A 27965-nucleotide genomic window follows, 5' to 3' on the forward strand; every position below is an offset into this window, starting at 1 on the left:
AAGTAAAAATCATCTTTCAGGAATGAGAGTGAATGTAATTGTCCACTCAGTAAGCCTCAAGGAATAGTTATTATACAAACGACTTTCATAATCATAGTACTGTTACATATGTAATCAATAACAAAGCTATATACAATTCCCATACTTTCAGAAATTAATTAATTAAAATAGATTGATATAAAATAATTAAGAATTATGAAAGTATTTGAGTGAAAATGATAATAAAATATTACATATAAGAACTGGAGGAATGCTGCTAACATTTTTTTTTAATTTTTGTTTATAAGAAGGAAAACACTGAAAAAAAATAGGATAAAAGGGGTTCAACTCCACACAATTCCCACCACCAGAACTCTATATCCCATCCCCTCCCCTGATAGCTTTACTATTCTTTATCCCTCTGGGAGTATGGACCCAGAGTTTTTTATGGGGTGAGGCCAGGTGGTTGTGCACTGTAATGTGAGTGCTTAGCCAAGGGCACAACCATCTGGCCTCAGAAATAAATTTTTTTAAAGTAGTGTTAATTACTGAATCAAGTATTCAATATGACAAGTTGTTTTAATGACTGAGGAATAAGTGCATAGAAAGCATAAAGTAGGGAGTGGCCAAAATAAGACTAAGCTAACAGAAAGCTAAGATACAATAGAAAGGATTAATAAAGGCAAAGTTTATTTCTTTGAAATGATCAATGAATGTCCACCTTAGGAAAACTAATCGAGAAGAAAGAAGGCACATATTAATGGTACTAGGACCAAATTGTGGCATAGTTTTGGCAGAGCTTAAAATATTAAACAGGTGTTATAAATTTCTTTAGGATTAAAAAAATATTAGAAAAATAGAATTTATCAATAGGAAGAATTAGTAAGTTGACTGGTTCTGACCCATTAAAAATGGAAACAAGATAAAAATCTCCCTTCAAGGAAATGACAAGCCCAAATGATCCAACAGATAAGATTTATGGATAGCTATTACTGAATAAGGAATAATTCCAACATTGCAAAACTCTTCCAGGTAATAGATATAAAAGGAATGCCCCTAATTTATTGAAATTCAAATCAATATACATAACTATGATACCAAAGACAGACAAAAAGAAAGGCTGATTTCACTCATGAGTATAGTTGTAAAATGCCTAAGTAAAACAAAGTCAATAAATGTTAAATAAAGACAAAACGTATTATATGAAATCTATTGAATCACTGTTTCAGTGACTTCCAAGAGAAAAACTCTAGCACATTATAAAAAATTGACATTTAAGACTGAGGAGATAGCATGGTGGTTATGCAAAAAGACTTTCATGCCTGAGGCACCAAAGATCCAAGATTTAATCCCCAGCACCACCATAAACCAGAGCTGAGCAGTGCTCTGAAAACAAAATAAAACAAAACAAAATTTATTCATGGTAAAAAAAATAGATTACAAGTAGAGGAAATATTCTTAGCACAGTGAAAAACAATTTATATAAAGAAACAAAATTATAGCAATCCTTAAACTTATTGGTAAGACATGCAAGCCATTCTTTTTAAAATTAAGAACAATTCAAAGACATCAAGCCTTATCACTTCCAGTCAAAGGGGTGTTGGAGATACTAATATGTCTACCAGATAAAAAATAAAAGTTATAGAAAGGAAAGGAAGAAGCAAAATAAAACATTCAGAAATGTACTATATGTCAACAACTGTATTTTAAACCATTAACACTCCTTTAAACCATTAACACTCATTTCCACCTTTCCAGTGGAAAAATGTATCCAGATGTATTCAAGAATATACAGATATTAATAAAGTATTTTTAAAAATTTCTGCAACATTAAAGTGCACATATCAATGACATTCCATAAAGTTGCCACACTGACAGTTGCCAGTGAAAAACAGGTAATAAAAATGATAATCATTTGCAAATAATAGGAATAAAAATAATAAAACTGAGCAAAACTTTTATGTAGGACATAATAAATTTTGCCTGATACATGTTAGAAACCTAAATACCTTGTTCAGTTATAGCATTAACTTGCTCAACTAGCTGGCCTTTTAGCTCAGCAATTTCAGCTTCCAGTTCTATAACTACCTTGACATATTTCCCAATTTCTGATAGTATTTTCCTCAAAAGCTTTCCTCGCTCTATGATTAATGCATCAATTAATATTTGGATGCTTTCTTCATTCTTAGTTGCTTCTGACTTGCTTGGAATTTTTTCTGGTCTCCTGTCCTGATTCATTGCTGTACTGGATTTTTTTTTTTTTAACCATTTTGGGAGAGTGTTTTGTAGTTTTTGTCCTGGCTATTGCTGTTTGGTTATTGTGTGGTATGACCTCTGGTATATTGGTTCCAGACAACTGAAGCCAGTCACTTTGTGATCTGATTCAGGAGTTGCTGGTGCTGTTGTTCTAATGTTTACCACTGCCACTGCCTTTTGATCACTACCTGGCCATCCCATCATTCAAGGCTCTAGTCAGGGAATCCTGGGATTCCTACATAAATACGATGGGCCTAGACACCTCTAACAGAACCCTCTCTCCACCATCACTGGTCATCTCCATCAGGAACAACATTGTAAACCTTCTTGTGAGTCTCTACAGGTCCTTACCCTCAATGTAGAACAATAGTGGTAGAAATTGCTCCACTCTCTGAAGAGAGGCTGGATCAACATACTTTGCCACTCAGTGAAGACTGGTCCTGAAATGAGTATAGAATTGAATGTTCCTACCCATGACCATGGAATGCAAGCCCAGACTGAGGGGGATGCAGAGGTTAGACAGGCTCCTGTGCTATAATATGAATAGACATGGGCACTAGGTCAGATTGATTGAGTTTACAGTTAATGGTATTTATATACCTTTCCCATATTTGGGAGTTTCTGTTTGTCCTGATCCAGATTTCTAGTCCTGTTCTCAACTCTGACACCATCTTCCCAGACAACACTATTAGCCTACCTGCAAATTAGTTGTCAGGCTCAGGCAAAAATTACTACACGGGCCCCTTGGTCATTAGGTATACCTATATACCTAAAGTAGACTTCCTAGTTTCTTCCAACATGGAGATCTTAAATTTCCTCTGCTATATTCTTACCTTTAGGTCCCTGATTATTAAGCAATTTGTTCTGCTTTACATCTTAATGCTCTTCAGCCACCAAGTTGTAGATGCTACCACGATACCAACCTGACTTCTCTGGGCAGACAACATCACCAGTGTGTCCTGAAACCCCACCTCCCCAGAGCCCTACCTCACTAGGGAAAGATAGAAACAGGTTGGGAGTATGGATCAACCAGTGGAGAAGCAATTACAGAAGCCAGACTTTCCACCTTCTGCACCCCGTAAAAATCTTTGGTCCATAATCCTAGAGGGATGAAGAATAGGGAGACTTCCAATGGAAGGGACGGGATATGGAATTCTGGTGGTGGGAATTGTATAGAATTGTGCCCCTCTTATCCCACAATCATGTTGATCATTATTAAATCACTAATAAAAACTAAAATAAAAAAGTCAACAGAAAAAAGAAGCCAAAATAAACTATACTATGCTTTTGAAGATATAGCTGTTTGTTGTCCTCCCCCCGCCGCCACCAATTTTACTGAGATATAATTGTTTATAGCCCTGTGAAACTTTAAGGTATAGAATGTGTTGATTTGATTTGCTTATTATTTATAATGTAAAAACCACAATAATCACATCAAATAATTGACATCACTCTTTTTAAGTGAGAACATTACAGATCTACTTTCTTAGTAGCCTTCAACTATATAGCACTGTATATTATTATTATTATTATTATTATTATTATTATTATTATTATTTTTCCCAAGGGTTATCCCTGCACTAGGAATCCACTTTTCTGGAGGCCATTTTTCCCATTTTCTTGCCCTTGTTGCTGTTGCCATTGCTGTTGTTGTTGCTGGATAGGACAGAAAGAATATAGAGAAGAGGGGAGACAGAGAAGGGGAGAGAAATATAGACACCTGAAGACCTACTTCACCAGTTGTGAAGCGACCCCCCTGCAGGTGGGGAGCAGTGGGCTCGAACTGTGACCCTTAAGCCAGTCCTTGTGCTTCATACTATGTGCACTTAACACAGGGTACTACCCGCCGGCCCCCAAAACAGTACTTTTATCTACAACCGTAAAGCTGTGCTTCAGATTCTGAAAACTTACCCACTGTCTAACTGCAAGATGTAACTATCACCTCTCTCCTTTTCCTTGTAAATTCAGCCACTATTTTTCAGTTTGACATTTTTTCATATTCCAAGTGATATACGGTATTTGTCTCTTTCTGAAATATCTCCTAAATGTATTGCTTTTCCTTTAACTGATCCATAAGTTTAATGTAGTTCTAATGAAAATCCCCATACATTGGTTCTGTTTCATTTTGATGGAATTTGGTACACTGGGTTTAATTTTTCAGTTATACCCTTACTCGTTACATGCATAATAGCTTCAGGGAGAGTGTCCTTCAGTATGGTGGTGGCTAGGTTCAAACATGGGCTGCATGTGTGATAAAACAGGCATATTATGCAGGTAAACTATTTTGGCAACCCAATTTTAATGATACTTAAATGATGACACATGATGTTCCATCAATGTAAAAATTCACTATTAACTTAATTTCTTCTAAAACTGTTCAAGGCTAGGGAGATAACATAATTGTTATTGAAGATGACTTTTATGCCTTAGATTCCAAGATCCTAGATTCAGTTCTCAGCATATCAACATAAGCTAGAGCTGAGTAATGCTTTGGTGAAAAAATATAGTTTCAAAAATACATTTTATTAATTTAAAGATAAATGAATGCAAATTCAAAACTTAAAAAAAAAAGAATCACAGGGACAGTAGGTAATGTATGCATATGAGAGCATTACTGGTCCCTGAGGATGTTTTGGTTTGTATTCTTGTCAGCATATATAAACTGTGCCAGAGCTTGTGACTCCAACAGGTGAGACAAGACTCAGATATCAAAGAGAGAGGAAGAAGAGACAAGGAACAGACAGCTGACTTTGCCTGTGGGCCTGGCACAGAATATATGTTTTCCTTTTTTCATGTAGCTCAAATGTTCCAAGTTTGTTCTCCTATTATACCACATTATCCTTAATGTGGAAAGACCTATGGTATTCCTACTTCTGCCCACATGACTCCAGATGTCTTTTCTTCTCCTTCAAAACCATTACTTATCCACCAACCCCCTGGAGGCAGCCATCAGTTCTGGACTTGACTTCCCACTCAAATCCCTGAAGGGAATTCTTCCTTCAACTTCTCTCAGAATAAGCAACCACCAAACTACCACTTTCAACAAAATTCTGTTGTTTAAGGGGTGATTTTACTTCTGTGTGCAATATAAGGCAGTAAAACAGATGAATGAACAAAAACAAGATAAAAAAAATAAATAGTGAACACTGACAGAAAGATTTAAGCTACTGAAGGGGAAAAGGGTGGTGGATGAGAGAAAGGGTGGAGGGGTTGACAGGAGGGTGCTAGGTGTCATTAACATATATTATAAATTTTACTTATTTATTAATGAGAAAGATATGAGAAGAGAGAGGGGGAAAAAAATCAGACATCACTGTGGTATATGTGTTGCCGAGAACCACTATTTTTTATTTTTTGAAGAATAGAAAAGCTTATCACATTCAGTAAATGTCACCTACCAATACTGGAAAAACAATTCAAAGACTCCATGGGGGAAGTTTTCAAAGTCTGGGTAAGAATACAAGTATCACTGTTGTGCTCTTTAGTATGCTATTATTTCATTAAAACCTATTTATTTCATCAGAGCCATGATAATGGCAATATTTCCTGTCAATTTTGGGAGTAATAGTATAATAGTTGGTGCTCTCCATCAAGTGCACATGTCATCATGCACAAGGATCCAGGTTCAAGCCCCTACTCCCCACCTGTGGAGGGAACACACCATCAATCGTTGGGAAATTGTGAGGAGCCTCACAAAGCACCCTGCATTTTTCTGCCTCCAGGAGCCTGGCATTCCTTAAAACATTAAGCCAGCTCCCCCTGCTCCACCCTGTATTCCTGATACTATGGCCTATCTACATAATCATTGTTTTGCCTGAAAGATCCCCACCCATTCCATTCCTTTGATCTATCTTCTTTCTACAGTCAAGACCCTCCCTGTTTGCAGGGTAATATTAATCCTACCAGTTAAAACCCTCGCAACAGTTGCTAAGGAAGTTTCTACCTTCCCAGCCCCTTTTACCTTTCTCCACCCCTTTCCTAGCCATTTTCATTTCCGACTTGCCACTTCCAGGTCTGTCCTTTAAAAGCCTTGGATTTCTGATCAATAAAGATATTGAATTGCCTCACGCTAAAAGCTTGGTTCCTGATTCATCTCTCTTGCGTCGCTGAGTGAGTAGCAGCCCAGGCTGGCTCCGGTTGAGTTCTCTCCAACTCAGAGAGTATGCGCCTGGGAAGAGGCATGAATGCTATCTCGGCAATGAATGATGAAGGTGTCTATCTTTCTCCTTTATTTCCCCCTTCCTGTCCTATCAGATAAAAATAGAAAGGGGAAAAATGGCTTTGTAGTACAGTCACTGAGCCCCAGTGATAAACCTGGTAGCAATAAAAATAAATGAATAAATAAATACATAAATGTAAATAAAATATTTTATTGATTTGTCAAAGATAGAGAGAATTCAAGTGTGAAGGAGAAGATAAGAGAGAGAGATAGGGAGTCAGGCGGTAGCACAGTGGGTTAAACGCACGTGACACAAAGTGCAAGGACTGGCCTAAAGATCCTGGTTCAAGCCCCCAGCTCCCCACCTGCAGAGGAGTCGCTTCACAAGCAGTGAAGCAGTTCTGCAGGTGTCTATCTTTCTCTCCTCCCTCTGTCTTCCCCTCCTCTCTCCATTTCTCTCTGTCCAACAATGATGACATCAATCATAACCACAACAATAAAACAACAAGGGCAACAAAAGGGAACAAATAATAATAAATAAATATTTTAAAAGAGAGAGAGAGATAAAGAGCAAAATACTTGCACCACTGCTTCACCACTTGTGAAGCTTTCCCCCTGCATGTGGGGATCAGGGGCTTGAGCCTGGGTCTTTACACATGTAATATTATTTTTTATATGACAGAAAATGTAGTTGGGATGATTTAAATGGGCTTGTTTATTTTGTATTTGCATTTTCCTTAATGACAACAACAGCAAAATCCCACATATAACTTTGCTGAAAGTGTTGGTGTAACGTAAGATGACATGTGAGAGTTGAAGTGGATGCCACACCCTGACTTATAAGTCCAGAACCCATTCTTGAGATTTGGGGGCTCTGAGTGTTTTCCAGTGCTCAAACACATTATCTGATTCTCCCACAACTGTGTTCAATAATCCAGTTTAATTCTGATACTAACAGCCTTAGGACTCAGTGCCCCAAGGCTGTAACTATTTCAGATGATAATTACAAATCCCAACTGGCCATACTTTTGACCTATAAACTGGGGATACCCTCATCAGTTCTGTGAATTTGTTAGAGTGACTCAGAAGAAGGATGTTTAGCTTTACTATTTTATTTCAAGGGATAATGCTCAGAAATAGCCAAGTGGAAAAAAATGCACAGTGTAAGTTGTGGGGCTACATGGGGCTTCCATACCTTCTAGGAGCACATCCTCACTGCACCCCCCAACCCCATGCCCAGAACCTCTTCATCTTCACCAATTTGAGAGTTCATCAGATCTGTTCAATAGTTTCGCATCCAAAAAGGTCTGTGTATATCTTTGTTCATAGCAGCACAACTTGTAATAACTAAAACTTCGAAGCAATGTAAGTATTCAAGAATAGATGAGTGTCTGAGAAAGCTATGATATATATACACAATGAAATACTGTTCATTTATTAAGAATGAGGAATTCTCCTACTTTACCTCATATTGGATGGAGCTTGATGGGATTATGTTAAGTAAGATCAGCCAGAAAGAGAAGGATGAATATAGGATGATCTCACTTATAGACAGAAGCTGAGAAACAAGAACAGGAGGGAAAACACAAATTTGAACTTGGACTGGATTTGGTGTACTGCACCAAAGTAAAGGACTGTGAGGATGAGGGGTTTTTCAGATCCTGGTACATGATGGTGGAGGAAGACCTAGGCTGGGGGTGAGAGTGTCTTGCAGAAAACTTAGAAATTTTTCACATGTACCAACAACTGTATTTACTGTAAACTATTAGTCCCCTTAATAAGTATTTTACTAAATATAGTTTTAAATTTTATATATATTTTTTCCTGGAGTTGAATATCTAGCCCTCAATACTTCCCCTGAAAGTGAGTAGATAGGGCCTAGTGTTCCACTGGTCATTCTGGTGACCAGACCCACCACAGACTATCTGGGGACAACACCTTAAGTCACCTTATTATCAGGTATAATCAGATTGGGATCATTATGAATGCAAAAGGCACTCCCATCATTCAGAAAATTCCAAGGGTTTTGAAAATGCTGGAACAAGGTACAAAGGTGAAGTCTATTTCATAGAAAACTTCTGGTGCCTCTGCTTGCTCCACAGACAGCCCCATGTGGGATGATTCAGATGATATGCTGATAGCATGCAGACAGGGCTCTTGAAAATTCTTTGAAGAACACTGACATTTGGATTTCAGGAAAAGTAGTGAAAAGGCCATCCTGGGAAGACTATATTTTGGGGGAGGAGGGGATGCATCTTAAAACTCTTTTAGTGTTGGGTGCAGTGCTTTAAATTTTAATTGATTTTCTTTTTTTTCCCCTTTATTTATTTATTTTTTTAAATGTCTTTACTGGTAGATTAATGTTTTACATCGATAGTAAATACAATAGTTTGTACATAAATAACGTTTCTCAGTTTTCCACATAACAATAAATCCCCACTAGGTCCTCTGTCATCCTTTTTGGTCCTCTACTCTCCCCCCAACCCACACCAGAGTCTTTTACTTTGGTGCAATACACCAACTCCAGTTCAGGTTCACTTGTGTTTTCTCTTCTGATCTTGGTTTTCAACTTCTGCCTGAGAGTGAGATCATCCCATATTCATCCTTCTGTCTCTGACTTATTTCACTTAACATGATTTCTTCAAACTCCATCCAAGATGGGCTGAAAACGGTGAAGTCAACATTTTAAATAGCTGAGTAGTATTCCATTGTGTATATATACCACAACTTGCTCAGCCACTCATCTGTTGTTGGACACCTGGGTTGCTTCCAGGTTTTGGCTATTACAAATTGTGCTGCTATGAACATAGGTATACACAAATCTTTTTGGATGGGTGTGTTTAGGATATATCCCCAGGAGAAGAATTGCAGAATCATAGGGTAGGTCCACATCTAGCATTCTGAGAGTTCTCCAGACTGTTCTCCACAGTAGTTGGATCAATTGACATTCCCACCAGCAGTGCAGAAGGGTTCCTTTGTCCCTACAACCTCTCCAGCATTTGTTGCTGTTACCTTTTCTGATGTATGACATTCTCACAGAAGTGAAATGGTATCTCATTGTCTTTATTTGCATTTCTCTGACAATCAAAGACTTGGAGCATTTTTTCATGTGTTTCTCAGCCTTTTGGATCTCTTCTGTGGTGAATATTCTGTCCATGTCCTCTTCCCATTTTTGGATTGGGTTATTTGTCTTCTTGTTGTTGAGTTTGGCAAGGTCTTTATTTATTTTGGTTATTAGCCTCTTGTCTGATATTATCATGGCATGTAAAGATCTTCTCCCAGGAGTTGGGCAGTAGCACAATGGGTTAAGCACTGGTGCAAAGCACAAGGACTGGTGAGGATCGCAGTTTGAGCCCCCATCTCCCCACCTGCAGAGGAGTCGCTTCACAGGCAGTGAAGCAGGTTTGCAGATGTCTATCTTTCTCTCTCCCTCTCTGTCTTCCCCTCCTCTCTTCATTTCTCTCTGTCCTAACAACAACAACAACAATAACTACAACAACAATAAAAAAGGACAACAAAAGGGAAAGTAAATAAATAAATATATTTTTAAAATCTTCTCCCATTCTGTGAGAGGTCTCTTGGTTTGGGTACTGGTTTCTTTTGCTGTGCAGAAGCTTTTTAATTTGATGTAGTCCCATAGATTTATACTTACCTTAGTCTTCTTTGTAATTGGATTCATTTCATTGAAGATGTCTTCAAAGTTTATGCAGAAAAGAATTCTGCCAATATTTTCCTCTAAGCATCTGATAGTTTCTGGTCTAACATCCAAGTCCTTGATCCACTTGGAATTTACTTTTGTGTTTGGTGAAATGTAGTGGTTCAGTTTCATTCTTCTGCATGTTTCAACCCATTTTTTCCCCAACATTATTTGTTGAAGAGACTCTGCTTTCCCCATTTAATAGTCTGGGCACCTTTGTCAAAGAGTAGATGTCCATAGGTGTGGGGGCTTACTTCTGGGATCTCAATTCTATTCCCTAGCCAGTGTGTCTATTCATGTTCCAGTACCTGCAATTCATTTTCAATATCAAAAACTTGGTGGTTTCTTTTCCCCTCAAAAAGTCAGATGGAACATGTGACATTTAGGGAACAATAGGCAGAAACCAAGTGCAACTTCTGTTTAGCAACAGTACTTTTATTGCAGCTAAAACAAACAAACAAACAAACAAACAAACAAAAAAACCTACCAGTCTCCGAAGAAAAATATCAGATTATTTCAAAGGAAATAATCTTGTAAAATATTGTAAGCCCCTGAACTAGAGGACCCCAAGGAATTGACTATTCTGAGGCCAGGCAATGGTACACCTTGTTAAGCTCATACATTACAGTGTGCAAGGACCCAAGTTCAAGACCCCAGTACCCACCTGCAGGGGGAAAGCTTCATGAGTGTGAAGCACAGCTGCAGGTGTCTCTCTCCTTTTTTCTCCCCTTTCTCTCTCAGTTTCTCTCTGTCTCTATCCAATAATAAAAATAAATTTAAAAAATTGACTAAGCTTTTCATGACATGAGTCTATCTATCACCATACTGACCAACTGAAGATCAAACTTAGAAGTGAACAGAGGACAGGAAACTCATATTTCCATATGTCATGATGTACTCATTCTTTTGTTTATTTTTTACCTATCAGCCTCATTGGATTTTACAAGTTGCAAACAGACAAAGGAATTGTCTCTTCTGTTCCTCACTGTACTCAGCAAAATCCAAGCAAGTTGTAGGCTCTTGAGAAACCTAGAATGAATGAGTGAATGAACAAGTGAATGAGCGATGAAGAGCAGAGAGTCTTCCCAAGACTCTCTCATAATGTGAAATGTTGCTCTTTGAGCAATTCTAATCTCACCTATTAAAAAAAAATTAGGAAGGAGACACCACAGTAACAGCACACTGGGCCAAATTATCTAGGAATGAATAGGGAGATCTTTGGGTTCAGATATATCTTGTCCAGCTCTCTACTGTCCCCTTTATACACCACATCCTTCTTGACCAGGACACCATTAACCACTTTCTGAAGCACCAAAGGGGAAGGTAATTGCAAGTCTCACTTCACAGCAAGTCTGAAGACTTCCATAACCGCCCACACACACCCATCCCTTCACATGCATGTTCAGAAAGGGGAGCAATGGAAGGTCTAGGAATCTTTCAGAGCAGAGACCACAGCTTCTCCCCTGGTGTATGTGTACATGATGAATTGGGTAGTTTGAATACTTATAACATGCAATGTTCTGTTTTCATTTTTTAAAACTCCATTTCCAGGCCTTGGGTGTTTCTAATTTAGCAGGTCATACTAGCAGCCAAAAATATCCTCAATCACATTGAGTATTTCTGAGCCCTGCCCCTTTATATATCTGGGCAAAAAAGTCCCCTTTCCTCTGATTATTTGGACCCTGCTACTATACCCCTTTGACTAAAGAGTTTCTGAATATGAAATTCTTTTGTTAATAGCCATCAAAGTATACTGTTGAAACTTGTCCATATCAAAGCAGTGTACACAATAATAAAACAGGTGCCTTTTCATTGGAGGTTTGAGAGTTCACTGTGAAATACAAATTATGGTTCCTTAGAGAACTGATTGTGTTGATATTTGCAGAAGGTCAATGAGTTTCTCTTCCCACCCAGAGCAGAGAAGTGAGGCTGTAGGCAGTGGGCAGGTGAAGCTGCCATTTCAAGCCTTGTTTATTCTGAAAATAACCCTGGAAAATGCCCCCAGATGGGTCCTCAGAGACCTGGAGGTGGTCAGTGTCAGTGCATGATGAATGAAAACAATCCTTTTCTTTGCAACACTGAGCAACATGTATTAAAAAGACTTTTTTAAAAAAATTTTTATTTATAAAAAAGAAACATTGACAAAACCATAGGATAAGAGGGGTACAACTTCGCATAATTCCCAACACCAGACCTCCGTATCCAATCCCCTCCCCTGAGCTTTCCTATTCTTTAATCCTCTAGGAGTATGGACCCAAGATCATTGTGGAATGCAGAAGGTTGAAGGTCTGGCTTCTGTAATTGCTTCCTGGCTGAACATGGGTGTTGACAGGTTGATCCACACTCCCAGCCTATCTCTCTCTTTCCCTAGTGGGGAAGGGCTCTGGGGAAGTGGAGCTCCAAGGCACATTGGTGGGGTTGTCTGTCCAGGGAAGTCTGATCATATCCTGCTAGCATCTGAGAACCTGGTGGCTGAAAAGAGAGTTAACATAAAAAGCCTAACAAATTGTTGAGCAATCATGGACCTAAAGGCTGGAATAATGTAGATGAAGTGTTGGGGGGAGTCTTCCATTTTGTAGTTAGATATTAGGCATATTTTAGTTATATTTCAAGGGGCCTGTAGCTATACTAGTGTTTTTTTTTTTGTTTGTTTGTTTGTTTGTTTGTTGCCTGAGCCTGAAATCTGATATGCAGGTGGATCCAAGTTAATGTCTAGGGAGATGATGTCATGGCTGGGAAAAGGACCAGAAAGCTGGATAAGGGAAGAGAGTAGCTCCTTAAGATGGGAAAGGTGTATAAATGTTGTTGACTGTAAACCCCATAGATTTGATGTGATCTGGGGCTCATATTCAGCTTAGGAGCCTGTGTGACCTCTGCATCCCTATAGATCTGAGCTCACATTCTGTGGTCATGAGTAGGGACATTCTATGCTGCCCCAGTATCAACCCATCTTCCTCAGGTGTAGCATAGAGTATGTTGTCCATCATCCCTTCAGAGGATGGAACATTCTCTACCATTGTTGATCCAAGTTGAGGGCAATGTCCTATGGGGGCCCACAAAGAGGTCTATTTTGTTGTTCCTGATAGAAATGACCAGTAACAATGGAGAGAGAGATTTATTCGAGTTCTAGGCTCATCAAGTCTGTTTGGGAATCTCAGGATTCCCCAATTAGGGCCCCAGCAAAAAGACTTTTCTTAGAACTTTCAAACAGACATGAGGGACCACAGATGAATTTGAGATATATGTTCAATGTTTTGTTTTTCACCTTCTCTGCTGTTACCTTGTTTAATCTCTCTCTTCTCTTTTTATTGAAAGAGATAACCAGAGCACTGCTCTGCTCTTTATGATGTTCTGCTTGTTTTTGTCTTTCTTGCTGTGATACGTTCGTTGCTGGGGATTGAAACCAAGACATGGTGAATGCAAGACACAAGCTCTATTGCTGGGCCTCCTTCCTGGCCCCTTGGTCTCCATCTTCTGTCCACTCTTTCCCCACCAGGAGCCATCCCTAGAATCTGGTATGTGATTGGAATAACTAAAACATACACCAATTATATATAGTTCTTTAAGCTAAGTCTAGCAGAGAAAGTTCATTCCTCTTGAAATAGTTAAGAATATGGGTGGAAACCTCTGTGCATAAAGAGAATCTACAGAAGAGTGACATTTAAGTGGCTTCAAGCATTAATTGACTGCCTGCTACTTTGTTCTAGTGGACAAGAATGAAGGAACATGGCAGCAGCACAGAAATCTGAGCCTTTTTGCCTTTTTGCTGCAAACTGTACCCTTGCCTTTCCTGTGAGGTGGCTACTGGGCCCACTGTACCTCTTCTTGCACAAACTAGTATGAATTCAGTTTGCATAATTTATAAAGGAATGAGCCTTCAAAAAACAGCACACATTGTAGTCTGGGAGTTGGTGCAATGGATAAAGCATTGGACTCTCAAGCATAAGGTCTTGAGTTCAATCCCCAGCAGCACATGTACCAGAGTGATGTCTGATTCTTTTTCTCCTTTCTCATTGATAAATAAAATCTTAAAAAAATAAAAGGTGGAGGAGTCCAGCGGTAGTGCAGCCGCTTAAGTGCATGTGGCACAAAGCACAAGGACCAGTGTAAGGATCCCTGTTTGAGCCCCTGGCTCCCCACCTGCAGGGGGGTCGCTTCACAAGTGTTGAAGCCATCTGCAGGTGTCTCTTTCTCTCTCCCTCTCTGTCTTCCCCTCTCTCCATTTCTCTCTGTCCTATCTAACAATGATGACATCAATAACAATAATAACTACAACAACAATGAAAAACAACAAGGGCAACAAAAGGGAAAATAAATAAATTAATATAAAAAATAAAAGACACACATGTCACTGGGAAAATAATAGAGAAGTCTTAGTGGTCTGAAAACGCATATTGAATTTTTTTTCTCTTTTATTTATTTTATTTATTTATTTTTACCAGAGCACTGCTCAGCTCTGGCTTATGGTGTCACAGGGGATTGAACCTGGGACTTTGGAGCCTCAGGCACGAGAGTCTCTTTGCATAACCATTATGCTATCTACCCCTGTCCAGCAGATTGAATTTTAAAGTTTATAAGAACCCATTTGATAGTTCAAATCTTTGGTCTATGTACAGATATGTTCTTTTCCATTTTTTAAACTAGTCAAACTCTTTTCCAAATGCAAAATTCTTTCTTAACCAGTTATACCAACATGGCAAGTATGACTATTAGCATTTACTTCTTACTATGTGCAAGTATTGTCTTTGTATTAACTCTTTTCATCCTCACAGAATCCTATGAGATACGTATTCCTGCTTCCCCCATATTTTGCAAACACAGAAAGGTTATGTACTTCCCAGTAAGTAGTAAAGACAGAATTTGAACCCACATACTCCTGAAACTGGATTTTACTTGTAGAAGTATTATAGAAACCACTGATTTGGTTTAGTTACGATAGTGCTACTTTCAGTATTTAAAAGAAAAAAATTGTTACTGTGAGCTGGAAGAATAGCTCTCCTGGTATCCTAGAATACTTGCCTTATCATAGTACTGGGGCCAGTTCTGAAGTTGTGTCTCTCCCTTTCTCTATGTCTCTCTATCTGAATGAAAAAGTGGTTCCAGAGAGATTATGTTTAACATGTGCAAGGCCTTAGTTCATCAAAACAAACTTAGGTCTTACCTCCAATCTTTACAACGGTCAATTTAAAATTAGAATTCCACTCTAGGAAAAAAAAAAATTGCCACTCTCATTTATTTATTTATTTATAACAAAGAAACACTGACAAAACCATAGGATAAGAGGGGAACAACTCCACACTATTCCCACCATCAAAACTTCATATCCCATCCCCTCCATTGATAGCTTTCCTATTCTTTAACCCTCTGGGAGTATGGACCCAAGGTCATTGTGGGATGTAGAAGGTGGAAGGCCTGACTTCTGTATTTGCTTCCCCGCTGAACATGGCGTTGACAGGCCGACCCATACTCCACTTTTGTGCCACTTTCAAAGGTAATTAAAGAGTCAAAATGTCCTAAAAAGTATTCTACTTTTTTTTGATATTTATTTTTATTTCCTTTTGTTGCAGTTGTTGTTTTATTGTTGTTATTATTGATGTCATTGTTGTTGGACAGGACAGACAGAAATGGAGAGAGGAGGAGAAGACAAAGAGGGGGAGAGAGAGACACCTGAAAACCTGCTTCACTTCCTGTGAAGCGACTCCCCTGCAGGTGGGGAGCCGGGGACTCAAACTGGGTTACTTACACTGGTCCTTGCGCTTTGCACCACATGCGCTTAACCTGCTGTGCTGGCGCCCGACTCCCTGATAGTATTCTACTTTGTGTCTTGACTTGGTATTAGCCAGGGAAGAAATTTGCTCTGGATTCCAGTGAGCAAATTCATACCTCTGGTTCCATTTCAGCTGGACTATTCATCTGAGCAAATACTTATTTTTTTAAGCAAAAAAGCAAATAAGCTTTTTTTATAAGCAAATACTTTTTTTTAGATAATTTATAAAAGAAAACAGTGACAAAACCCATAGGATAAAAGGGGTACAACGCCACACAATTCTCACCACTGGAACTCCGTTTCCCATCCCCTCCTCTGATAGCTTTCCTATTCTTTACTCCTCTGGGAGCATAGACCAAGGGACATTATGGGGTGCAGAAGGTGGAAAGTCTGGCTTCTGTGATTAACATGGGCGTTGACAGGTGGATCCATACTCCCAGCCTATCTGTCTCTTTCCCTGGTGAGGCAGGGCTCTGGGGAATTGGGGCTCCAAGACAAATTGATGGGGTCGTCTGCCCAGGGATGTTTGGTTGGCATCACAGTAGCATCTGGAACCTGGTGGCTGAAAGAAAAGTTAGCATATCAAGCCAAACAAATTGTTGACTAATCATGAACCTAAAGGCTGGAATAGTGCAGATGAAGATTTAGGGGTCTCAGTTTTATAGATAGTTAGTAGGTCTAGTTTAGGTATATTACAAAGGGCCCATGACTATACTAGTGTTTTGTTTTGTTTCCTGAGTCTAACATCTGATATGCAGGTAGATCCAAGTTATTGTCTGGGGAGATGATGTCATGGCTGGGAAAAGGACCAGAAAGCTGGATCAGGAAAGAGAGTAGCTCCCAAATATGGGAAAGGTGTATAAATATTGTTGATTGTAAACCCCATCGATTTGATGTGATCTGGGACCCATATTCAGGTTAGGAGCCTTTATGACCTCTGCATGCCTGTAGATATGAGCTCACATTCTGTGGTCATGAATAGGAATGTTCCAAGCTGCCCCAATTTCAGAACCCCTCTTCCTCAGGTGGAAGATAGAGTATGTTGTCCAGTCTCCCTTTGGAGGATGGAACAGTCTCTACCATTGTTGATCCATGCTGAGGGCAAGGTCCTATGGAGTCCCACAGAGAGGTCTATTGTGTTGTTTGTGACAGAGATGACCAGTAAAAATGGAGAGAGGGATTATTCAAGCTCTAGGCCCATCTTGTCTGTTTGGGAATCTCAGGACTCCCCGACTAGGGACCCAGATGATGGGGTGGCCTGATAGTAACTAAAGTGTCATTATTAAAGTATGTTAGTCTCTTGCCCTTGTTCAGCTTTTGTAGTCTTTACTTTGATAAAGTTAGCTTTGGAGTGACTGAGGGAAGTGTAATAGGAAGCAGGTGAGGAGGGTATCTATGTCTAAGTAGACACTATTTCATTATGAGCTTTATGGTGTCTTTTTAAGTTTTTTTTTTTTTCTGATCAAGCTGCAAAATTTTATTACAGGCATTATAAGGCTTTGGGGAAGGGGGAGCTTTGGGGGAAGGGGGAGGCGGGGATTGTGGTGGAGGGTCCCTTGCAACATGACTGAAACTATTTCTGTTAAACTATAACTATATGGTATGTCACTTAATTTCTGGCAAACATCCTTCCTACAGGAAATTGGAAACTTATCTCAAGGGCTTTCATTGTTTCAAGGCTTATCTTCTATCAAGCAAGGAATGGCTCCTGGCATCTCCTCCCTTCCGTACAATTTATCTGAGGCGAGCAATTGAGGGTGAGGGGCAGAGACCTTAACAGCAGATTCAGTGGGCATTAACCAGAGGGGAGAAGTATTGACCTGATTCCTTCCACGGGGTAAATATAAAACCAATCTTCCCACATCTTACAAGGCTCTTGGTGTCTTTTGGGGAGGGGAGGGAGAGCCACGGTTTCCAGGGTGAAAAGAACCTCAAGGCACAAAATTTTTATTGCTGACACCAACCTCCATGCAAATCAGGTTTGCTTCACGGGGGACTCAGAGGCGGACTATATAGGGTCCTCCCCCTGCAGTGCTTAGCCTCGCACCCCTTACTGGTGTCTTTGCCCTGCCAAGGTTGGATGCCTCAATGCACAAATCTGAGTTTTATGCCATCCATAAAGGAGGTCTGTCACCCTCAGGTTCAGCCAGGCCTCTGTCAGCCAAATCAAATTTATGATAATGTGTTTGTAAGGGTTTTGATGCCAAGGAGTCAATTTGCTGTTTTATAAAATCAGTAATCTTATTGAAAATAAAGGGTCTAAAGGTAATCATTAACAGAAGACTAATCAAGGGTCCCATAAGGGGCTCTGTAGTGACTCAAGACTATTTGTGGTGGAGTCTATAACCTGTTGTAATTTGTCAGAAAATTCATGGGAGGAATATATAGAGTGTCCTAGCGTGCCACCAGCAACTTTTTAAGTTTTTCTACTTGCTTGCTTCATTTATTGACTCACTGCAGACTATTGTGCATTTTTGCTTTCAAGTATATATTTTGCCCTAATTTATGGATACATGTGAATATATGCCTTATTTCATGGGACCGCGTCTATATCTAGGTTCTGGGACTTGGTTAGGAAGTGTACCACCTGAAATGAAATTAGAAAATTCTATGAAGGGAAAGGTCTCACCCAAGTAATGTGGCTGAAGGGTTGAGATTTTACGCCTGATGTCTCTGGACACAGTCTAAAGTGAAGCATGCTGAGATGGTACTAGTTGCTTTGATTAGGTTGGGATCAGCAGATGCAATATCATTTGGTATGAATGTAGAGAAGCATGCAGGAAAGTGAGCCCCACCCTAGAGTTTCCAGGACTGGGGGAAATACAAGCTCTATAGAGGAAGTGGGAGGTTCCTGCTGTCTTTGGGTTTAAGAAGGCAATATATAGTTATTGCTGTAATCAAATTATTTGGCAATTGGGTTAACTTTGAAATTTGTTAGGATTTGCTGTGCCATACACAACATCACCATAATTTATGTTCTTTGACATTATTTGTATATAGCTGTGTCTTATAGAGTAATGCCACTGGTTGCTTCTGTTCTCCCTGGACTAAGCTTTTAAGAGATTCAACATTTCAAAGACTCAGCCTGTGGTCTGTGCATTAAAAATTTTGAGACATTCAATCAATTTTTCCCCTCTCATATTAATTTAATAGTGATTTATATGACTTCAAGTTAAAAGGAGTGTACATAAACACCACTGTGTCCCATCCCATCCTCACTTCCCCCTCAGCCTCCCAGTGAATCCAAACATCCACCCTCACCCTCAACCCAGAGATTTTAACTTTGGTGCCCTACTCCAAACCCAGTCAGATCTTACTTTGAGTTTCCCTTCCTGTTCTTCTTTCTCAACTTCTGTTGATGAGTGGGATCATCCCATACTCATCTTTATCTTTCTGACTTAGCTCACTTAACATAATTCCTTCTAGCTCCATCCAAGATGGGTTCATTGTTCTTAATAGCTGTATAGTATTCCATCATGTATATATACCACATATTTCTCAGCCACTCATCTGTTGTTGGGCACCTGGGTTGCTTCCAGGTTTTAGCTATTATGAATTGTGCTGCTATGAACATAGGTGTACACATATCTTTTTGGTTGGGTGTTATGGAGTCCTTGGGGTATATCCCCAAGGAGAGGAATTACTGGGTCATATGGAAGGCCCAGGTCTAGCCTTGTGAGAGCTCTCCAGACTGCTCTCCACAGAGGTTGGACCAATTGACATTCCCACCAGCAGTGCAGAAGGGCTCCTTTGTCCCCACAACCTCTCCAGCATTTGTTGCTGCTGTCCTTTTTGATGTATGCCATCCTCACAGGGGTGAGGTGGTATCTCAATGTTGTCTTTATTTGCATTTCTCTGACAATCAGTAACCTGGAGCAATTTTTCATGTGTTTGTTAGCCTTTTGGATCTCTTCTGTAGTGAATGTTCTGTTCATGTTCTCTGCCCACTTTTGGATGGGTCATTTGCTTTTTTGGTGCTAAGTTTGCTAAGCTCTTTGTATATTTTGGTGATTAGTCTCTTGTCTGATGTATGGCATGTGAAGATCTTCTCCCATTCTGTGAGAGGTCTCTTTGTTTGTGTGATAGTTTCTTTGGCTGTGCAGAAGATCTTCAATTTGATGTAGTCCCATTGATTTGTTTTTGTTTTAGTCTTCTTTGCAATTGGGTTTCTATCGTCAAAGATATTCTTGAGGTTTAGGTAGGAAAGTGTTCCACCAATGTTTTCCTCTAAGTATTTGATAGTTTCTGGTCTAACATCCAGGTCCTTGATCCATTTGGAGTTGATTTTAGTTTCTGGTGAGATAAAGTGGTTCAGTTTCATTCTTCTGCATATTTCAACCCAGTTTTCCCAGCACCACTTATTGAAGAGAGCCTCCTTCCTCTATTTAATACTTGGGGCCTGTTTATCAAAGATTAGATGTCCATAGGTATAGGGGTGCAAATACTTGTTAATTATCATTTATTTTAAAATGGAAACATTGAAAAGAGTTTTAGAAGCAAAAGTCGGAGGCTAGTTGGTCTTGAGGAATGAATGAATCTGAAATGAAGGAGGGAAAGCTCATGGAGCCTTCAGACCTCTCTCCTGATTGGAGGAGCTTTACCTCTTCCCTTCCTTGCATTTGGTTAGTAAGGAAGCTAATCTCTGTTCAGTTCTTCATCTTGGTCATGATGGACTTTAATAGATAACACAGAAAGATGGTTAAAATGCTCATCTCCCAAGTACTAAATGTCCTTGGGGCATGTCGAAAGTAGTAGAAAGCTGATGCAGATTCATTCCCTTGAAATGACTGGAGAATTTGGTTGAAATCCAAATTTGTAATCTGGAGTCCTTGGCTAATTTTCTACCTGTTGCCACTTCCTTTTTGAGCAACTAGAAAAATAACTTTCTCCTTTATTTTCTACCAGAGGGGAATAGGGAAATCAAAAATACTTGACCCCTCATTTCCTGTGAGATTGTGCAACAACATTCAAGGTAAACATTTAAGGGATGTGGGAGTCCAGAACAATTGCCCCTATTTTGGAAGGAAAACTTTTTTTTTTTTCTTTTTTTCTACACAGGCTTTTTCTAGTGGAGAGGCTAAACAGAACAAGCCAGCCCTGTGCTGGGCCAGATCTGAAGGAAGAAAATTTAACAGTATGGGCTCCTGGGCAGTTTGTAGACATTTTCATGGTAGAAGCTGACACATCCTAGGGCTATTCAGTTGTTATCGTTAGAGGGAATCATTCTGAATGCTTTAGAGCATTTTACCCAGTGTGAGAAGTAAGGGCAGACTCACATCAGTTAATTACCTTACATATTAAGAGTCTGAAACATGACAACCAGATTGCAGCCCGAGGCCCTTTCCTCAGAAATCTTGGCAGCTTGCTTTTTCTCTATTTTCTTTCCTTTCTCTCCTTTTCTTTTTTTCCCTTCTCTTCTCTTTCATGTTATTTTCTCTTTTCTCTCTTTCTTTCTTCCTTCCTTCTTCTATTATATTATGAGCATGGGGGTGTTAATGCTCTACAGCACAGTTGTTGACACTTAGACACAGTTTCTGATCTCCCTGAAATAGATGTCTGTAAAAGACTCTTATCCTTATGCTGGGTCCTGTATCATCATGCACCAGGACCCCAATGTTCCCTCCAGACCTCTCCCTTCCTTTCTTCCCCTGGAGTCCTTTGCTTTTTTTCCTCTCATGGTACAGTGAACTCTCAGGCGTCAATATCATGCTGATCAATGGCAGTGACTGGTCAGATCTCTCAGAGCCTCCTCAACAGAGAGTCACTAGCAGAACCTACCTCCTCCTCATCACTCCCTACAGGAGGACAGAGGGTTCCCTCGCAACTAAGGAACTCAGTGGGCTGGGGAGATAGCTCAGTGAGTCAGGGTACAAGGTCTGCATGCCTCGGATCCCAAAGGTCTCAGGGTTAAGCCCAGTACCACCATAAGCCAGATCTATGCTGTGCTCTAATCTCTCTCAGAAAAATATTTAAAAAGAATTGAGGAACATCATAACTATTCAGCTGTATCACTTGGTCTTATCTTTGAATTACTTGATTAAAAATATTCCAAAATTATGGAGAAAGTTTTCAGAGATTTAATGTGAATCATTAATTAGCTGATCGACTCAGTATACTTGTATTTTCTCTTATTTATTTGTTTATGTATGTAATGCATGAGCTTCACACATGCATAATTTCATGACTGTAGGGTTTTTTGGTTTTATTTAAAGAAAGAGAGACCACAGCATCACTCCACTTCCTCTGATGCTATAGCACCTCCAATATAGTACCTGTGCTTAAACCTGGATGGTGCACATAGCAAGGCATGCATCCTAGCAAGTGAGCTATCTCTCCAGCTCCCAAATGAATGAACACATACTTATATAACAGATACACGTGTGCAGAATTCTTTTTTTTTAAGTTCCTAAGGGAAGTAGCTCAAGTGGTAGAGCGCAGAGTTTGCATGCCTGAGGCTCCTGGCTCAATCTCTAGCACATATACCAAAGTAGTGCTCTGACTTCTCTCACTTCCTCTCTTCCTCTTAGATGAAACTCTATTTTTTATAAAATAAATAAAATAAATCTTCAATAATAATAAATCTATATAAAATTTAGGTGCACTAAACACAAGTAGTGTCTATTTCCTACAAACAAGACAATTCTGAGTACCCAGCACACAGCCCTTAGCACCACATTAGCAGTGGTTCACTAACAACACCTAACCCTCACACCCCCACTTCAGTTTTGACAGTTGTCCCAAAAATGACCTTCAGGAGGGCAGCATGAAGTTTCTAGTCACTTACTTGACCGAGTTGTTTCTCGTCTCTCTCCCTTCTTGAGTATTTCAGTTTGCTTCTCTGTCCTTCACATTTTTGAAGATAACAGGACAGTTCTTGTGTAGAATGCCTCTCATTTTTTATTTGTCTAAGTTTTCCTCTTGAGGACTTTTAATCCACACATTTTATTTATATATATTTTTATTGATTTAATAATGATAAATGAGGCCATAGGATAAGAGGAGTACAATTCCCACCACCAGAGTTCTGCATCCCATCCCCTCCATTGGAAGCTTTCCTATTCTTTATCCCTCTGAGGGTATGGACCCAGGATCATTATAGGGTGCAGAAGGTAGGAGGTCTGGCTTCTGTAATTGCTTCCCTGCTGAACATGGCTTTGTTAGGTAGATCCATACTCCCAGTCTTTTTCTATTTTTCCCTAGTGGGGCAGGGCTCTAGAGAAGGTGGCTGGGGTTCCAAACACATTGGTGAGGCTGTCTGTCCAGGGAAGTCAGGTTGGCATCATGGTAGCACCTGCAACTTGGTGACTGAAAATCATTAAGATATAAAGCAGAACAAATTGTTTAATAATCAGGAACCTAAAGGTAAGAATATAGCAGATGAGAATTGGGGTCTTCATGTTGGAAAATCTAGGAAATCTATTTTAGGTATATTCCAAGGGGCTTAAGACTTTGCTAATTTTTGCCTAAGCCTGAAAGCAAACTTGCAGTTGGGCTAAAGGTATCATCTGGGGTGATGGTGTCAGAGTTGGAGATAGGACTAGAAAGTTGTATCAGGGAAAAGAGTAGCTACCACATCTGGGGAAAGTATATAAGTACTGTTAGTTGTAGGTCTCATCAATCTGATCTGGGGCCCATATTGAGCACAGTAGCCTGTGTAACCTCTGCATCCCTATAGGCCTGAGCTCGCATTCCGTGGTTACAGCTAGGCTGCACCCAATTCAGAACTAGTCTTGACCTCGAGTGGCAGAGTATGTTGACCCAGCTTCCATTTGAAGAGTGGGGCAGTCACCACCATTGTTGTTTCACCTTGAGGGCAAGATCCTATAGAGTCCCACATAAGGGTCCACAATGCGGTTCCTGATGGAGATGACCTGCGATGGTGGACTAATCCACTAGAGGTCTAAGTCCATCATATCTATGTAGCAATCTTTGGCTTCCCTGATGATGGGGTGCCCTGGTAGTGACCAAAAGAGCCATTATTATAGTATGCCTGTCTCTTGCCTTTATCCAGCTTTTGTAGTCCTTACTTTATCAGACAAGGTTAGCCTTACAGTGATAGAGGAAAGTGAAATAAGAAGTGGGTGAGGAAGGTATCTAGGTCTAAGTAGAAACTATTTGATTAAGTACTTTATGGTGTCTTTTTCTGGGTCTTCCTAAGCCTGGCATCTCTGGATACATTCCGTAGTGAAACATTGAGGTGGTACTGTTTGCACTGATTTGGTTGAGATTAGCATATGCAGTATCAAATAGTATGGATCGAGAGAAGCATGAAGGAAAAAAAAATCCCAGAGGTTCTAGAACTGGGAGAAATATGGGTTTATGGGATGGGGAAGGTTCCTGCTGTCTTAGAGTTTAAGAAGGCAATAGATAATTATTGTTCTAACCAAGTTATTTGGGAATTTGGTTTACTTTTAAAATCCCATGGTTAGGATTTACTGTGCCATATAAGATCTTACCAAGATTTGTGTCACTTCATGCTATTTACAAATAACTGTATCTTATAAACTGACAAGACCAGTTGCTTCTGTTCTTCCTGGTCCCTGGCTTAGAGGATTCCTAAAGCAATCCTAGTCTTGTTTTGTTGTGTTCTCAGGTGATCCTCTTTGCTATTCCTAGTTCAAGCCACAAATTTTTAGGAGGGTTACCTGGGAGGTTGTATTGCTTTCTCATTGAGGTACAGGGAGTTGACTTGTCCCATTATTGACCATTTGTTAAAGTGACATCTGCTAGGCATCTTTACTCTGAACTTATTCTTTTTCTCTCCTATGGCTATGATATATTGTGAGGGAAGTACTAAAAACACCCCAATCAGAAGGAATTGAACTCAGGGAAGTTTGGACTCCTGGATTCTAAATGGCTACAATTTTTATTTTGATGCTTCAATTGTCATATATTTCATAGCTTCTTTAACTTGACTTCTACATCTTCTTGGCACATCTCAATCATTCTTTGAGCATTTTCCTTTTTCTGACACAGATCAATGTTATAGACTTAATTCATATATTACCTGTCATAGTCCTGCACTCAACCCATTTTTAAAGGTGATATTCATAAAAAAAAATAGGGATTGTATACGGATTTCTGGTGGTGGGAATTGTGTGGAAATATACCCCTCTTATCCTATAGTCTTGTCAATATTTCCATTTTATAAATAACAATTTTTAAAAAAGAACTTATGATTCCAAATGTATGTTATTTTAGAAAAGGCAAACTTGTAGTGACCTTAGAAAGTTCAATGAATACTCGGGTGAGACCTTTCCTTTCATAGTATACTCTAATTTCATCTCAGGTGGTTCACTTTCTAACAAAGTCCCAAAACCTAGATATACACCAGTTTCTGTGAGAGAGAGCTTATGTTCACACGTATCCATAAACTACTGCAAAATATATGCCTGAAAGCAGAAGTACACTAGAGTTTGCAGTGAGTACCTCCCTAACACTTCCTCTCCACTATTCCAAGCTTTGGGTCCATGATTGCTCAACAAATTGTTTGGCTTCATATATTAACTCTCTTTTCAATCACCAGGTTCCAGATGCCATCAGGATGCTGGCCAGGCTTCCCTGGATTGAAGACCCCACCAATGTGTCCTGGAGCTCAGCTTCCCCAGAGACACACCTTACTAGGGAAAGAGAGACGCAGACTGGGAGTATGGACCGACCATTCAACGCCCATGTTCAGCGGGGAAGCAATTACAGAAGCCAGACCTTCTACCTTCTGCAACCCTCAACGACCCTGGGTCCATGCTCCCAGAGGGCTAGAGAATGGGAAAGCTACCATGGGAAGGGGTGGGTTATGGAGATTGGGTGGTGGGAATTGTGTGGAGTTGTACCCCTCCTACCTTATGTTTTTGTTCATTAATCCTTTCTTAAATAAAAATTTTTTTTTAAAAAAAAAAAGAAAGTTCAATGAATGACAAGGGATTGGGTGGAAAGTGGAAAAGAGAGTTGAAGACAGGGAACACCAGAGGGATTTTAAGTTAGAAAAACTATTCTGTATGTATGTATGTATGTAAGGTAAATGCATAATGCCATACATTTGTCAAAACCCACAGAACTTCAAAACTCAAAGCATGAAGTTTAATGTAAACTATCTCACAATTTTAGTTAATAATACCAATATAGTTCATGAATAATAATGTGTGTGCTTAGCCAGTGTGCCCCTTGGTTCACGAATAGTAATAAATGCACTGTACCAATGTGTAATATTAACAAAAAGGAAGACTGTGGGGGGATAAAGAGAAGATATATGGAAATTTTCTGTACAGTATCTCTATAAACATAGTATGCTCTAAAATAAAGTATTATGTACCAATAAAATAGACCTTTTTTGTGATCTGGGAGGTGGTGCAGTGAATAAAGCATTGGACTCTCAAGCATGAGGTCCAGAGTTCAATCCCTGGTAGCACATGTACCAGAATGATGCCTGGCTTTTTCTCTCTCTTCCTCCTATCTTTCTTATGAATAAATAAATAATTTTTTTAAATAGCTACTATCTCTCCAAAGGGAAGTTGGGCAACATACTCTACCTACTACCTGAGAAAGATGGGTCCTGAAATTAGTGCAGCCTGGAATGTTCCTAGCCATGACCATAGAATGTGAGCCCAGACTTATAGGGATGCAGAGGTTACATAGGCTCAGTGCTGAATGGGCCCCAGATCAAACCAGTGGGGTTTACAGTTAACAATATTTATATACTTTCCCCATATTTGGGAGCTACTCTCTTCCCTGACCCAGCTTTCTAGTCTTTTTCCAACTATGACACCATCTTCCCAGATAATAACCTGGGTCCACCTGAATATTAGATGTCAGGGTCAGGTAAAAACTAATAAAGCCATGGACACTCCAGAGTATACCTAAAACAGAACTATTAGCTTTATCCAAAACGAAGACTCCAATCTTCATCTGCAATATTCATGCCTTTAAGTTCATGATTAGACAACAATTTGTTCTGCATTATATCTTAACTCTTTTTCAGTCACCAGGTTCCAGAGGATGCCATGATGCCAACTCAATGTCCTTGGGCAGAGGACCCCACCATGAGCCCTGCCTCCTCAGATCCCTGCCCCACCAGGAAAAGAGAGAGACAGGCTGGGAGTATGGACAGACCTGCCAACACCCGTGTTTATCAGAGAAGCAATTACAAAAGCCGGATCTTCCACCTTCTGCACCCCATAATGATCTTGAGTTCATACTCCCAGAGGGATAAAGAATAGGTAAGCTATCAAGGGAAGGGATTGGATATGGAGCTCTGGGGGTGGGCAATGTGTTGAAATGTACCTCTCTTATCCTATGGTCTTGTCAATGTTTCCATTTCATAAATAAAAAAATTAAACAATAGCTGTTGTTAGAGAACATTGGTGCTACTGGTAGAGAATAAGGTGCTACTGGGTCAAGAATATTAGTAGAGTATTTGGAAACCAAGATCTGAGTACAAGTGTGTTTATTACTACTGAGTTATTACTGTTGGGGCCCCTTAATAGACAGTGCTAGAAAATGCAGATCGTGAAAGTGTGCACATTTGTTTTAATTTTTTTTATTAAAATCTTTGAGTTCATACCAATGCCTTCAGTTTCAACATCATCAGGATTAATTCTAGCTTTTTCCTTTTCTGTACTTGTAACTCCTTTCTTTTTTTTAACTTTTATTTTATTTTATTTTATTTTTTTATTTAAGAAAGGATTAATTAACAAAACCATAGGGTAGGAGGGGCACAACTCCACACAATTCCCACCACCCAATCTCCACAACCCACCCCCTCCCCTGATAGCTTTCCCATTTTCCATCCTTCTGGGAGCATGGACCCAGGGTCATTGTGGGTTGCAGAAGGTAGAAGGTCTGGCTTCTGTAATTGCTTCCCCGCTGAACATGGGCATTGACTGGTTGGTCCATACTCCCAGTCTGCGTCTCTCTTTCCCTAGTAAGGTGTGTCTCTGGGGAAGCTGAGCTCCAGGACACATTGGTGGGGTCTTCAATCCAGAGAAGCCTGGCCAGCATCCTGATGGCATCTGGAACCTGGTGACTGAAAAGAGAGTTAACATACGAAGCCAAACAAATTGTTGACCAATCATGGACCCAAAGCTTGGAATAGTGGAGAGGAAGTGTTAGGG

General features: G+C 39.7%; 1 long non-coding RNA gene across 2 annotated transcripts in view; it reads left to right on the top strand.

Moving 5' to 3' along the window:
- Nucleotides 1–27965, top strand: part of LOC132541329 (uncharacterized) — a 128491-nt gene that overhangs the window by 90280 nt on the left and 10246 nt on the right. The window contains exons 1-2 of one of the 2 annotated variants that reach the window (XR_009552501.1): nt 13367–13606; nt 26834–27071. This is a non-coding gene — a long non-coding RNA (uncharacterized LOC132541329). Of the gene's footprint in view, nt 1–13366; nt 13607–26833; nt 27072–27965 lie in introns of those variants that run through there. The other variant, XR_009552500.1, reaches the window with a different exon arrangement.

This window comes from Erinaceus europaeus, chromosome 11, assembly GCF_950295315.1.
Source record: "Erinaceus europaeus chromosome 11, mEriEur2.1, whole genome shotgun sequence".
NCBI classification, from domain to species: domain Eukaryota; kingdom Metazoa; phylum Chordata; class Mammalia; order Eulipotyphla; family Erinaceidae; genus Erinaceus; species Erinaceus europaeus.